The sequence below is a fragment of the Chiloscyllium punctatum genome, chromosome 13 (assembly GCF_047496795.1).
Source record: "Chiloscyllium punctatum isolate Juve2018m chromosome 13, sChiPun1.3, whole genome shotgun sequence".
Taxonomy (NCBI): domain Eukaryota; kingdom Metazoa; phylum Chordata; class Chondrichthyes; order Orectolobiformes; family Hemiscylliidae; genus Chiloscyllium; species Chiloscyllium punctatum.
The window spans coordinates 89672246-89687506 of NC_092751.1; the positions used below are offsets into that span (position 1 = coordinate 89672246).

A 15261-nucleotide genomic window follows, 5' to 3' on the forward strand; every position below is an offset into this window, starting at 1 on the left:
GTCTGCCTGGATAGCTCATCCCAGACCTCAAAACAATGGTCTGCTTCCCTCTGTCACAATGTTACTGTGAGGAAGTAAACTTGCTAAGTGCTTCAGGAGAAACCAAAAGAACGGCTGATGCTGTAAATCAGAAACATTATCAGACTTTGCTGGAAAAACTCAGTAAGTCTGGCAGCGTCTGTGCAGAGAAGTCAGAGCAAATGTTTCGGGTCTGACCTGTTCTGAGGAAGGCTCACTGGATCCGAAACGTTAACTCTGGTTTCTTTCCACGGATGCTGCCTGACCTGCTGAGTTTTTCCAGCAATTTGTGTGTGTGTGTGTGTTAAAAGAAACTGTGTTTACGTTTTTAAATGCACACACAGCTATTGGAAAGAAAGCTGGCATAACATTTTGGACAAAGTTAAAAATCACACAACCCCAGGTTACAGTCCAAACAGGTTTATTTGGAGCGCTGCTGCTCTTTCATCAGCTTGGATTGTAACCTGGTGTTGTGCGATTTTTAACTTTGTCCATCCCAGTCCAACACCAGCACCTCCAAATCATAATAATTTGGAGTACTTTTCATCACAATGCCAGTCTCTAAACCAATTAAAGCTGTGCTCTGGGCCATATCTTCCTGCTGTAATTGCTGATATAGCTGTAACGATTGGAAGTCAAACTCTATCCTTATTGGATTATGTCTAGCTTTCAGCTCGAAAGCTGGTCAGAGGTTAAGTATTTGGCATCACGTATCACACGACAACTAGGTTCACAACAGCTGAAATTATCTTAAAAGGGCACTGTTTTGAGGGGGTGGGAGATGGGAGAGTAGTATTTCGCAAACTATTTCAGTTTGAGAACATACATCCATGGGGTCAGTTACATTGAATCACATTCACATTGAATCACTGAGAGATATTGTGGTTTCTTGTGAAGGTGGTGTTGGACAATGGATTTGGACACAATAAATACAGGACAGGACCATGTTCCAAGCTGCTTCACTGGAGTGCCAAACAGTGAAATTTGACATGTTCCACCTGAAGTATTGAAACGGGAGATCCAAAACAAAAGAGGTCCAGGAGGTGGGGATAAGAGAGGGAATCCCTGCAAACGTAGAGCTCCAGGGAGCTGAAAGATTGAGCCGTTAAAATTAGGAATGTGCAAAACGCCAGAATGGGAGAAGCATTTAAGTCTCAGAGATACTACAAAACAAAATAATCAGAATTTCTCATTGCAACAGAATATTTTTAGCTAGTTCGCAGCCCTACATGGGAGGCAGCCATCCTAGACATTATATTTAAAAATGAACCTGGGCAGTTGGAAGTTTTGTCCTTAATTCATTTGATGGGATATGGCCAAGATTTATTTCCTGTTGTCAGTTGTCCTTGAGAAGGTGGTGGTGAGCTGCCTTCTTGAACCACTGCAGTCCATCTACTGTGGGATGATCCACAATGCCGTGAGGGAGGGAATTCCAGGAGTTTAACTCAGCGACAATGAAGGTGTGTCAGTAAGAGCTGCATTTTGGAGATACTGACAATAACCCAGTTAGATCAGGGATAGTTATGGAAAGGGATAAGGATGGGCCAGGAATAAATGGTCTAAACTGGGGAAAGACTAATTTTATGAGCATTATGTATGATTTGGAGTGGGAACAGCTATTTGCAAATAAAACTGTTGCAGAGCAGTGGAAGTCATTTAAGGAGGCAAGAGTGAGGGCAAACATAGTCTGTTAATGATAAAGATTGGAACCAAGACTGGAGAACCCTGGTTGTCAAGAGACATAAAGGTTCAGAGTAAGACAAAAAGAGAAGCTTACAGCAAGTGCTCAATACAGGAGAGTCCCTCGAGGAGTATAACAGCACAGAGGGGAAATTGAAAAGGACATTAGGAAAACAAAGACAGTGCATGGAAGACTGGTAGAATAAAGGAAAATCCAAAGGATTTTTTTCAAACGTATAAAAAGCAAGAGAATAATTAGGGAAAGAGTAAGCTGACAGAAGTAATGTGTTGACCTTCTCAATAGTAAAGGACAGCAAGTCCAGACATCAGCAGGTCAGAGCATTGAGTAGAGAAGTTAGGAGGTCATGTTGCGATTGTACAGGACATTGGTTAGGCCACTTTTGGAATATTGCATGCAATTCTGGTCTTTTTCCTATCGGAAGGATTGTGAAACTTGAAAAGGTTCAGAAAAGATTTACAAGGATGTTGCCAGGGTTGGAGGATTTGAGCTATAGGGACAGGCTGAACAGGCTGGGACTGTTTTCCCTGGAGCGTCGGAGGCTGAGGGGTGGCCTTATAGAGGTTTATAAAAATCATGAGGGGCATGGCTAGGGTAAATAGACAAGGTCTTTTCCCTGGGGTGGTGTAGTCCAGAACTTGAGAGCATAGGTTTAGGGTAAGAGGGGAAAGATATAAAGAGACCTAAGGAGCAACTTTTTCATGCATCCGTGCATGGAATGGGCTGCCAGAGGAAGTGGTGGAGGCTGGGACAACATCCAGCATTTAAAAGGCATTTGGATGGGTGTATGAATAGGAAGGGTTTGGAGGGATATGGGCCAGGTGATGACAAGTGGGATAAGATTTAGTTAGGATATGATTAGGTTAGATTAGATTCCCTACAGTGTGGAAACAGGCCCTTCGGCCCAACTAGTCCACACTGACCCTCCGAAGAGTAACCCACCCAGACCCCCTAACTAATGCATGTAACTCTATGGGCAATTTAGCACGGCCAATTCACCTAACCTGCACACCTTTAGATTGTGGGAGGAAACCGGAGCACCCGGAGGAAACCCACACAGACACAGAGAGAATGTGCAAACTCCACACAGACAGTCGCCTAAGGCAGGAATCAAACCTGGGACCCTCGTGCTGGGAGGCAGCAGTGCTAACCACTGAGCCACCGTGGTTGGCATGGACAACATGGATCAAAGACTTCCGTGCTGTCCATCTCTATGACTCTATCAGGGTGGAGGAGTGTGAAATATTGGAAGAAAGTAACATAGACAGAGCGGAGTGTTCTCGAGGAATTAGTATACTTTAAAAAATGGAAGACTGGATGAGATATATCTGAAGCTACTTAGAGAGGCAAATCAGGAGAACTGTGAAGTGTCAGAGGACTGGAACACTGCTAACATTGCCTCAATATTTTAAATAAGTGCAAGTTTTTGGTCAGGAAATTAGAGGCCAGTCAGTCTAACCTCGGTGGTGAGGAAGTTTGTAAAAAGAATTCTGAGGGACAGAATGTATCTGCACTTAGATAGAAGCATTGATCAGAGATTGCCAGCATGGTTTTGTAAGGACAAGATCACGTTTGACAAATTAAATCCATTTTTTTGATGAGGTAACCAGGACTGTTAATGAGGGCAATTCATTAAATGTGGTTTACATGGACTGTAGCAAGGTAAGGACCCTCATGGCAAACTGGTCCAGAAAGTAAGATCCTTGGGGATCCAACACAAAGTGGCACATTCCCGATGAAGAGCTTATACTCAAAACGTCGACTGTCCTGCTCTTCAGATGCTGCCTGACCAGCTGTGCTGTTCCAGCACCACACTTTTTGACCCACATTGGATCCAAATTTAGTTAAGAGCAGCAGGCAGAGGGTAATGGTACAGAGATATTTCTGTAACTGGAAGTCTATTTCCAGTGGGTTCTGCAGGGTTTGGTGCTGGCACCCTTACGGTTTGCGGTGTACATTAATGATTTAACAAGAACCATGCAGGTGGCATAAAAATTGCCATGACACTGTGAATGGTCTGACTCTGGAAAGTACTGAAGATCAGAGGGACCTTAGTGTGCATATTCCCAGATCCCTAAAAGTGGCAGGTAAGGTAGCTAAGGTGGCTAAGAAGGCATACAGGATACCTGCCTCCGTTAGATGAGGTGGAGTGGATAAAGAGTGGAGCACAGTGTACAAGAACTGAGAGTCTGTCTATCAACATAGACCTTAGTGTCTCTGTGTACCTATATGTATTCCAGTATCTCTCTGTATTTACATAGACCACAGCATCACTCTGTACTTACATTGATCCAAGTGTCTCTGTGAATCTACATGTGTCTCTCTATATCTACACAGACCCCAGTGCCTCTCTGCAACTATACAAACCCGTGTCTCTCTGTATCTACACACACCCCAGTGTCTCTCTGTATCTACATACACCCCAGTGTCTCTCTGTATCTACGTACACCCCAGTGTCTCTCTGTATCTACATACACCCCAGTGTCTCTCTGTATCTACATACACCCCAGTGTCTCTCTGTATTTATGTACATCTCAGTCTCTCTCTGTATCTACATGCACCCCAGTGTCTCTCTGTATCTACATACACCCCATTGTCTCTCTGTATCTACACACCCCAGTGTCTCTCTATATCTCCACAGACCCTAGGGTCTCTCTGTAACTACGGACACCCCATGTCTCTCTCTGTCTATACAAACCCGTGTCTCTGTGTGTCTCCAGAGATGCCAGTGTTTCTCTATAGCTCTACAAACCCCTGTCTCTCTTTATCTACGTACATTCCAGTGTCTCTCTGTATCTTTGCAGGTCAGGCAGCATCCAAGGAGCAGGAGAATCAGGAAGAAGGGCTTATGCCCGAAACGTCAATTCTCCTGCTCCTTGGATGCTGCCTGACCTGCTGCGCTTTTCCAGCTCTGATCTCCAGCATCTGCAGTCCTCACTTTCTCCTCTCTGTGTCTTCGTACATCCCAGTGTCTCTCTGTATCTATGTACATCGGAGTGTCTCTCTATATCTTTGTACACTCCAGTGTCTCTCTGTATCTTCACACCCCCGAGTGTCTCTCTGTATCTAAGTACACCAAGTTGTCTCTCTGTATCTACGCACCCGCTAGTGTCCCTCTGTATCTTCGTACACCCCAATGTCTCTCTGTATCTATGCACATTGCAGTGTCTCTCTGTATCTACACACACCCCAGTGTCTCTCTGTATCTATGTACACCCCAGTGTCTCTCTGTATCTACACACCCGTGTCTCTCTGTATCTACGTACACCCCATTGTCTCTCTGTATCTATGTACACCCCAGTGTCTCTCTGTATCTACACACACTCCATTGTCTCTCTGTAAATACACATCCCAGTCTTTCTCTGTATCTCCACAGACCCTAGTGTCTCTCTGTAACTACAGACACCCCATGTCTCTCTCTGTCTATACAAACCCGTGTCTCTCTGTGTCTCCACAGACGGCAGTGTTTCTCTATAGCTATACAAACCAGTGTCTCTCTTTTTCTATGTACATTCCAGTTTCTCTCTGTATCTTTGTACACCCCAGCGTCTCTCTGTATCTACACACCCCCTAGTGACTCTGTATGTTCGTACACCCCATTGTCTCTCTGTATCTATGCACATCGTAGTGTCTCTCTGTATCTTTGTACACCCTTGTGTCTCTCTGTATCTACGTACACCCCAGTGTCTCTCTGTATCTACGTATACCCCAGTGTCTCTCTGTATCTTCATGCATCCCAGTATCTCTCTGTATCTACGTATACCCCAGTGTCTCTCTGTATCTTCATAGACCCCAGTATCTCTCTGTATCTACGTGTACCCCAGTGTCTCTCTGCATCTACGTACATCCCAGTGTCGCACTGTATCTTCATAGACCCCAGTCTCTCTCTGTATATTCATACACCCCAGTGCCTCTCTGTATCTACACACACTCAAGTGTCTCTTTGTATCTACGTATACCCCAGTGTCTCTCTGTATCTTCATGCACCTCAGTCTCTCTCTGTATCTTCATGCACCCCAGTGTCTCTCTGTATCTACGTATACTCCTGTGTCTCTCTGTATCTATATACACCGCTGTGTTTCTCTGTATCCACGTACACCCCAGTGTCTCTCTGCATCTACACCCACCCCAGTGTCACTCTGTATCTTCATGCACCCTAGTGTCTCTCTGTATCTACGTATACCCCAGTGTTTCTCTGTATCTTCATAGACCCCAGTATCTCTCTGTATCTACGTATACCCCATTGTCTTTCTGTATCTTCATAGACCCCAGTGTCTCTCTGTATCTACGTATACCCCAGTGCCTCTCTGTATCTACGTACACCCCAGTGTCACTCTGTATCTATATACACCGCTGTGTTTCTCTGTATCCACGTACACCCCAGTGTCACTCTGTATCTTCATGCACCCCAGTGTCTCTCTGTATCTATGTACACCCCAGTGTCTCTCTGTATTTTCATGCACCCCAATGTTTCTTTGTATCTACGTATACCCGTGTCTCTCTGTATCTACATACACCCTAGTGTCTCTCTGCATCTACATACACCCCAGTGTCTCTCTGTATCTTCATACACCCCAGTGTCTCTCTGTATCTTTGTATACCCCAGTGTCTCTCTGAATCTATGCACACCGCAGTGTCTCTCTGTATCTACGTATACCCCAGTGTCTCTCTGTATCTTCATAGACCCCAGTTTCTCTCTGTATCTTCATTGACCCCAGTGTCTCTCTGTATCTTCGTACATCCCATTGTCTCTCTGTAACTACACACACCCCAGTGTCTCTCTCGATCTACGTATACCCCAGTGTCTCTCGATATCTACACACTCACACCAGTGTCTCTCTGTCTCAACACACACCCCAGTGTCTCTCTGTATCTACACACCCCAAAGTTTCTCTGTATCTTCGTACACCCCGGTATCTCTCTGTATCTACGTACACCCCAGTGTCTCTCTATATCTACGTACACCCCAGTGTCTCTCTGTATCTACCTACACCCCAGTGTCTCTCTGTATCTACACGCACCCCAGTGTCTCTCTGTATCAACATGCACCCCAGTGTCACTCTGTATCTCCATACACCCCAGTGTCTCTCTGCATCTACGTATACCCCAGTGTCTCTCTGTATCTACGTATACCCCAGTGTCTCTCTATATCTACACACATCCCAGTGTCTCTCTGTATCTACACGCACCCCAGTGTCTCTCTGTATCAACATGCACCCCAGTGTCACTCTGTATCTCCATACACCCCAGTGTCTCTTTGCATCTACATATACCCCAGTATCTCTCTGTATCTACACACCCCAGTCTCTCTCTGTATCTTCGTACACCCCAGTGTCTCTCTGTATCTTTGTATACTTCAGTGTCTCTCTGAATCTATGCACATCGCAGTGTCTTTCTGTATCTACGTATACCCCAGTGTCTCTCTGTATCTACACACCCCAAAGTCTCTCTGTATCTACATATACCCCAATGTCTCCCTATATCTACACACCCCAGTGTCTCTCTGCATCTACGTATACCCCAATGCCTCTCTGTATCAACACACACCCAGTGTCTCTCTGTATCTACGTATACCCCAGTATCTCTCTATATTTACACACTCACCAGTGTCTCTCTGTCTCAACACACACCCCAGTGTCTCTCTGTAGCTACACACCCTAAAGTCTCTCTGTATCTTCGTACATCCCGGTATCTCTCTGTATCTACATACACCCCAGTATCTCTCTATATCTACATACACTCCAATGTCTCTCTGTATCTACATACACCCCAGTATCTCTCTGTATCTACATACACCCCAGTATCTCTCTGTATCTACATGCATCCCAGTATCTCTCTGTATCTACATGCATCTCAGTATCTCATTGTATCTACAAACAACCCAGTGTCTCTCTGTATATTCGTACATCCCAGTGTCTCTCTGTACCTACGTAAACCCCAGTGTCTCTCTATATCTACACACACCCCACTGTCTCTCTATATCCACACACACCCCAGTGTCTCTCTATATCTACACACCCCAGTGTCTCTCTGCATCTATGTATACCCCAGTGTCTTTCTGCATCTATGTATATCCCAGTGTCTCTCTGTATCAACACACACCCCAGTGTCTCTCTGTATCTACACACCCCAAAGTCTCTCAGTATATTCGTACACCCCAGTATCTCTCTGTATCTACATACACCTCAGTGTCTCTCTGTATCTACGTACACCCCAGTGTGTCTCTGTATCTATCTACACACATCCAGGGTCTCTCTGTATCTACACACACCCCAGTGTCACTCTGTATCTACATACACCTCAGTGTCTCTCTGTATCTACGTACACCCCAGTGTCTCTGTATCTACATACACCTCAGTGTCTCTCTGTATCTACGTACACCCCAGTGTCTCTGTATCTACATGCACCCCAGTGTGTCTCTGTATCTATCTACACACATCCAGTGTCTCTCTGTATCTACACACACCCCAGTGTCTCTCTGTATCTACGACACCCGAAAGTCTCTCTGTATCTTCGTTCACCCCAGTCTCTTTCTGTATTGACTCACTCCCCAGTATCTCTTTGTATCTACATACACCCCAGTATCTCTCTGTATCTACATACATCCCAGTATCTCTTTGTATCTGCATACACCCCAGTATCTTTCTGCATCTACGTACACCCAAGTGTCTCGCTGCATCTACACATCCCCTAGTGTCTCTCTGTATCTTCGTACACCACAGTGTCTCTCTGTATCTTCATAGACCCTAGTGTCTCTCTGTATCTACGTATACCCCAGTGTCTCTCTGTATCTATGCACATCACAGTGTCTCTCCGTATCAACATGCACCCCAATGTCACTCTGTATTTCCATACATCCCAGTGTCTCTCTGCATCTACGTATACCCCAGTGTCTCTCTGTATCTATACACACCCCAGTGTCTCTCTGTATCTTCATAGACACGCATCTCTCTGTATCTTCATAGACCCCAGTGTCTCTCTGTATCTACATATACCCTAGTGTCTCTCTGTATCTTCGTACACCCTAGTGTCTCTCTGTATCTACATGCATCCCAGTATCTCTCTGTATCTATGCACACTGCAGTTTCTCTCTGTATCTACACACACCGCAGTGTCTCTCTGTATCTACGCATACCCCAGTGTCTCTCTGTATCTACGCATACCCCAGTGTCTCTCTGTAACTACATGCACCCCAGTGTCTCTCTGTATCTACATGCACCCCAGTGTCTCTCTGTATCTACGTGCACCCCAGTGTCTCTCTGTATCTACATGCACCCCAGTGTCTCTCTGTATCTACGTACACCCCAGTGTCTCTCTGTATCTACGTGCACCCCAGTGTCTCTCTGTATCTACGTGCACCCCAGTGTCTCTCTGTATCTACGTACACCCCAGTGTCTCTCTGTATCTACGTGCACCCCAGTGTCTCTCTGTAACTTCATAGACGCCAGTGTCCCTCTGTATCTTCATACATCCCAGTGTCTCTCTGCATCTTCGTACATCCCAGTGTCTCTCTGTATCTATGCACATCGCAGTGTCTCTCTGTATCTTCATGGACCCCAGTGTCTCTCTGTATCTCCATACAACCCAGTGTCTCTCTGCATCTATGTATACCCCAGTGTCTCTCTGTATTTCGTTTACCTATGTCTCTCTCTGTATCTTCATGGACCCCAGTTTCTCTCAGTATCTTCGTACATCCCAGTGTCTCTCTGTATCTACACACATCCCAGTGTCTCTCTGTATCTCCATACACCCGTGTCTCTCTGCATCTACGTATATCCCAGTATCTCTCTGTACCTACACAAATCCCAGTGTCTCTCTGTGTCTACACACCCCAAGGTCTCTCTGTATCTACATATACCCCAGTGTCTCTCTGTATCTACGTATACCCCAGTGTCTCTCTGTATCTACGTATATCCCAGTGCCTCTCTGTATCTATACACACCACAGCGCCTCTCTATATCTACGTATACCCCAATGTCTGTCGGTATCTACACACCCCAAAGTCTCTCTGTATCTTCGTACATCCCAGTGTCTCTCTGTATCTACACACACCCCAGTATCTCTCTGTATCCAGATACACCCAGTGTCTCTCTGTATCTACGTACACCCCAGTGTCTTTCTGTATCTACATACACCCCAGTATCTCTCTGTATCTACATGCATCCCAGTATCTCTTTGTATCTGCATACACCCCAGTATCTCTCTGTATCTAAGTACACCCAAGTTTCTCGCTGCATCTACACACCCCCTAGTGTCTCTCTGTATCTTCGTACACTTCTGTGTCTCTCTGTATCTATATAGACCCCAGTGTCTATCTGTACCTATTCACACCCCAGTGTCTCTGTATCTATATAAACTCTAATTTTGCTCTGTGCCCCTGCCCCCCAATATTTCTTTGTTTCCAATTCCTCTTTAAAATTGAACTATGCAGTTTATGTTATCTCCTCTCATTCTTATTAACACATATCAATGGGAGGGTCATGTCCAGTTCTGGATACGACACCCCTGGATGGACGCCAGCCCTTGGACAGGGTGCAGATGAGATTTACTTTGATGACACTGGAAATGGGAGACTTCAGTCAAACGGAGAGACTAGAAAAAGCCAAGACTTTTCCTAAAGGGCTCAAGGTGTTCAATTTAATTTGCCACTCTCTGCCCTGTTCATAGTCTGCTGAAGTCTTCTCACTATTTACTGAATTCTGAAGCTTGTGCCAGCTGACATCTTGGAAGCTACACCTTGCACACCTAGGTCCAGGTCAATAATATATATCAAACGGTTGGTATGTAGTTCTATAAAAAGGATTAAGTGCTGCAGTTCAATTGGAAAAGTAATCATTGACCTGGGACAGGAATCAGGACAGGTTAGAAAAAGTTCACTTTTCGGTCTTGTCCAAAAGAGTGAGCCAATGTTAAGTTGGTGAATTCATGAAAATAAAATCCTTGTACTTTATTAACAATACAGCACTGAACTGCACACTGACTGTAATAGTCAATACCCCTTCCAAAATAATTATTGTATTATTCATAATTGGGCAAGATGCTTGGTTGAAAGTGTTTGAAAACCAGTCAGGTATTTGAATACTGGAATCTAATTGGTTGCTAGGTGTTGCTTACTTTCAATTGAGGGACAGGTGTGGTGCATTTTGGAGACCGTGCCTGATGAGGTTACCATAGTAACGGAACATTAGAACTCATTTCACCCTGAGGCAGCAGAGGAACTGCTCCGCAAACAGGCTAGAGTTCAATCAAACTTAGAATTGGCTTTAGGAGAGCTGATTCTGAAGCAAGGAAGCTTTGCTCAACATTTATAAGGGGCACGGTTGGAACTCAGCGGGAGGGTCATGTCCAGTTCTGGATACGACACCCCTGGATGGACGCCCGCCCTTGGACAGGGTGCAGATGAGATTTACTTTGATGACACTGGGAGACTTCAGTCAAACGGAGAGACTAGAAAAAGCCAAGACTTTTCCTAAAGGGCTCAAAATCATAGGCTCCCTACAGCATTGAAGCAGGCCATTCAGCCCATTGAGTCCATACCGACCCTCCAAAGACCATCCACCCAGACCCACTACATCCATACAACCCCACATGACTAATTCACCTAGCCTGCACATCCTTAGACACTACGGATAATTTACCATGGCCAATCCACCTAACCTGCACATCTTTGGACTACATCATGAATGGCGAATGTACCACACGCGAAAACAGCCCCTCCACTCTCACCGCAGAGACTGCTTGATTTACTGGTCACTGACAACAATTTATTTAAGTTCTTGTTGAGTGGTAACATTGGGCTTCCTTGGGAAGTAATTATCAAATTCTATCCTAAAATGGGAGGAGTGTGTACAAGCTACAGTGAGGTGTTCAGTGATAAATGAACATGGAGACAGTCTCATCATTGCTTGGAAAATTAACAGATGTTATATATTTTGATTTGTGCAACAGAGAAGAAGGACTTGCCTTATTGAAACAGATGGAATTCCAAAGGGTCCTGACAGGCTTGAAATGTTTCTCCTCATAAAAGAATCCAGAAGAACAGTTTCAAAATAAGTGACTCCCATTTAAGACTGGGATGAGGAGAATTTTTCTATTAGAAGATAGTCAGTCTTTGTCCAGCAACGCAATGGAGTATAATGAGTACTTGAAACATCATAGGGTACAGGCCAAGTGCTGGAAAATGGGATTAGATGGATGTTTGGTGACCAGTGCAAACACAATGGGAAACTTTCTGTGTTGTAAGAACTCTATAGATTGTTAAATATATTCAAGGCTGAGTTTGACAGATTATTGATTGACAAAGAGTCAAGGGCAGGTTGGGAGGTTCAGGCCATGATTTTAACGAATAGTCATGCAGGATGGAAGGGCTGAATCTTGCTCCAGTTTTTTTAATGCTCTCTATATAAGGCCTTTCCTAACTTCAGGACATCGCAAGGCAAACAAAGCAATTTTTGAAGGGAAGCCATTGTTATGCATTAAGAAATTTATTGACCAGATTCTACAAAAATCAAGGTGGAAATAACCAAGCAATTTGTTGGCTCATAATGGGTAGGGCGCCAAGAAGAAGCCATCTGCTCTGCTTGTATAGAGCCATAGTTTAATATCCACATGAGACGGCAAACAAGAATGCGATTTAACTGATGCATAATGATACAGGACGACCCCCGTATCTGCGGGCCCTGGTTTCTGCAGTTTTCTGCAGCCTGAACATATTGTGGGGAACGTTCCAGAACCAAGGACCAAGAGGCTGCTGGGAAGGTATGATTCCCATTCAAATGGTTGGGTTCACACCTTTCCGCGGTTTTGGGCTTCTGCAGTAGATTAGATTAGCTTAGGTTAGATTAGATACCCTATGGTATGGAAACAGGCCCTTCAGCCCAACAAGTCCACACCAACCCTCCGAAGAGCAACACACCCAGACCCATTCCCCCACCCAATATTTATCCCTGACTAATACACCTAACAGTATGGAACAATTTAGCATGGCCAATTCATCTGACCTGCATATCTTTGGATTGTGGGAGGAAACTGGAGCACCTGGAGAAACCCACGCAGACACGAGGAGAATGTGCAAACTCCACACAGACCGCCGCCTGAGGCAGGAATCGAACCCGAGTCCCTGGCGCTGTGAGGCAGCAGTGCGAACCACTGAGTCATCGTGCCACGCACTGTAGGTCTTGGAACAGGTACGGGGGTGGGGGGACACTACTGTAATTCAAAGTGATGGGAGAGGTTTCATTCTGCAGTGAAGGCATTGTTTAGTTTGCTTCCCATTGGTAAGATTTTCTTGAGGGGTAATGAGAACACTGCTAACCTTCCATCTCATGGACCAAATCAAGAAAATCACTGTAACCTTCCTATGTAGGATCACTAAAGCGATCATATCAAGTGAGGTCTTGAGGTGAGGCACTTTCAAGGCTGAGAAAGACCCATGCTTAATCTTTAATCGAATCAAGGGTTCTGGAGATAAGGCAGGAAAGTGGGGGGGGGGGGGGGGGGGGGGATTATCAGATCAGCCAGGAGCTCACTGAATGGTAGAGCAGACTCGATGGGGTGATTGGCCTACTTCTGCCCCAAATCTTATGATTTTATTCCTGATAGTGAGTATATTAAGATGTACTAAATGTGGGATATCCTCAAATAAAAGCTGCATCAAACACTTGCTAAATCCCAGCTCAAAAACATAGTGTAACTCGATGCTTAAGTCATGTGTTCACATTCTGTGATTTTGTTTGCTTTGCCAGCTGATGGTATGTTTCCACTTTTTAATGTTTCAGTTGTAAAATGTATCCTTGATATGACGTCACCTTGATGTGTATCAGAAGCTAAATTCTCTCCTTGAATGGGACGAGAAGTTGTGGAGGCTGAGGCGTTACTGTTAACACACAGTTCAAGAGTTACTCTCGTTTTAGGAGTTGAATGAATTATTCCTGCTAGCTGACACACAACATGACCCTCTTTAGTCTGTAGGTCAACTGTCTCACACAGCAGGTCAACTACTGAGTAGTGGATTAGTATTCTCAATTGACTTGAGATGATGCTCCAGGGAGGGTTCAGCAATGATTTAATCAGCAAACGTTCGCTTGCATGAGGTGTGATGTAGCGAGGGGTGCTGGCATTACAGGTCAAGCGCGACAAATCCGGCTGGAGGAACTCGGGTGAGAGGAAACGTTCGATTTATGAGGTTGTTGCTCTCCTCTGGAGAGAGCAATGGTGTGTCAGGCACCCGAGGGGTTCGCTGGGAGGTAACGCTGGCCATCAGACCCCACAGCTGGTTCAGAAGCACCACACTGTCAATGCACAGGCCAGCCAGATCTAGGATCAGGATCATCTCAACAATTCATCAATAAAACCTTCCAGTCAGACAGCTCCTTTACAAAGAGATCATTTAGCCACCAGACGGTCAAGTGTCACAAATGTTACAAGTTACTGACATTCGCCCACTACGTAAGTGAGGACCTATTATGTCCCCCTTGACTTTAATCATTCATGGAATATAGACTTTGCTGGCTGGGCCCGCACTTATTCCCTGTCCCCTTGAGAAGGTGGTGGTGAGCTTCCTTCTTGAACTGCTGCAGTCCATTTGGTGTAGGTAGATGCACAATGCTGTTAGACGGAGTTACAGGATTTCCTGTTGATTTGCCATTGGTTATAAGTATGAAAGTGTCAGATAAATGGTTGAATTTGGAAGATCACTGTCTAAAGCTAGTTCAGGTATCCCAGACTGTGTCCTCACCAGAGTAGGTCCCTTCAGCAATATATTTAAATGCTTCTCAGAACTGAGAAAAGCTTTGACATTTCCTTCAGTTTAAAACTGTCAGTACAAATTATTTGTCAGTGTTGTCATTTTGCTGGTGCTGGATAAACACGCTGTATGTTGGCATAACAAATGTGCTTTGTGCTTTGAATCAAATCTCCATCTTTCTCTGAAAGGATTGCAAAAACAATTTTCCCATGGGAAAAACTTATCACTTTAAAACACGACAAACTGCATTGAGAAAGCACCGTAATGAGGGGTTGGGATTGGATTGGGGTGGGAGGGGGGAGCTGTTTTCCACCTCAAAGCTGCACAGTTCGGAGTGGGGAACCCTTCAAACTTTATTGTGATATTCTATTCCTCGGTCATGCCTGACATTTTATAATTTTCCAATATTCAAAAGGCACTTGCCGTTTTCAGTCTTTGTTTTTGTAGCTCAGCAACCATGCTGATTCCAGGCCTAATTAAAAAACACCCTGATCTATCACCCATGTTGCCGTGAGATGTTTCCCCATCTCTCTCCAGATCTTCAGTATTATATGCTTGGTTTCCCTATTTCCCCATGTCCACCTTGCAGCAGGACGTGAATGCACAAGAACAAGAGAAAATAGGAGCAGCTAAAGACTGCACAGTCCACTGAACCTACTATGCCATTCACTGTGATTGCGGCTGTGTTGAAGCTTCAGTTCAGTGTTTCTGCTCCCTCCCTGCTCCCATGATTCCCCGAGAGATGAAAAACCTGCCGAGTCCAGCCTTAAATATCCTCAACACTGTAGCATCTGGGTAG

The 15261-nt window shown here is 44.9% G+C and overlaps 1 protein-coding gene across 6 annotated transcripts in view; it reads right to left on the reverse strand.

The window, feature by feature from the left end:
- arhgap22a (Rho GTPase activating protein 22a) overlaps positions 1-15261 on the reverse strand; it is a 309850-nt gene that overhangs the window by 36093 nt on the left and 258496 nt on the right. The window lies entirely within an intron of this gene.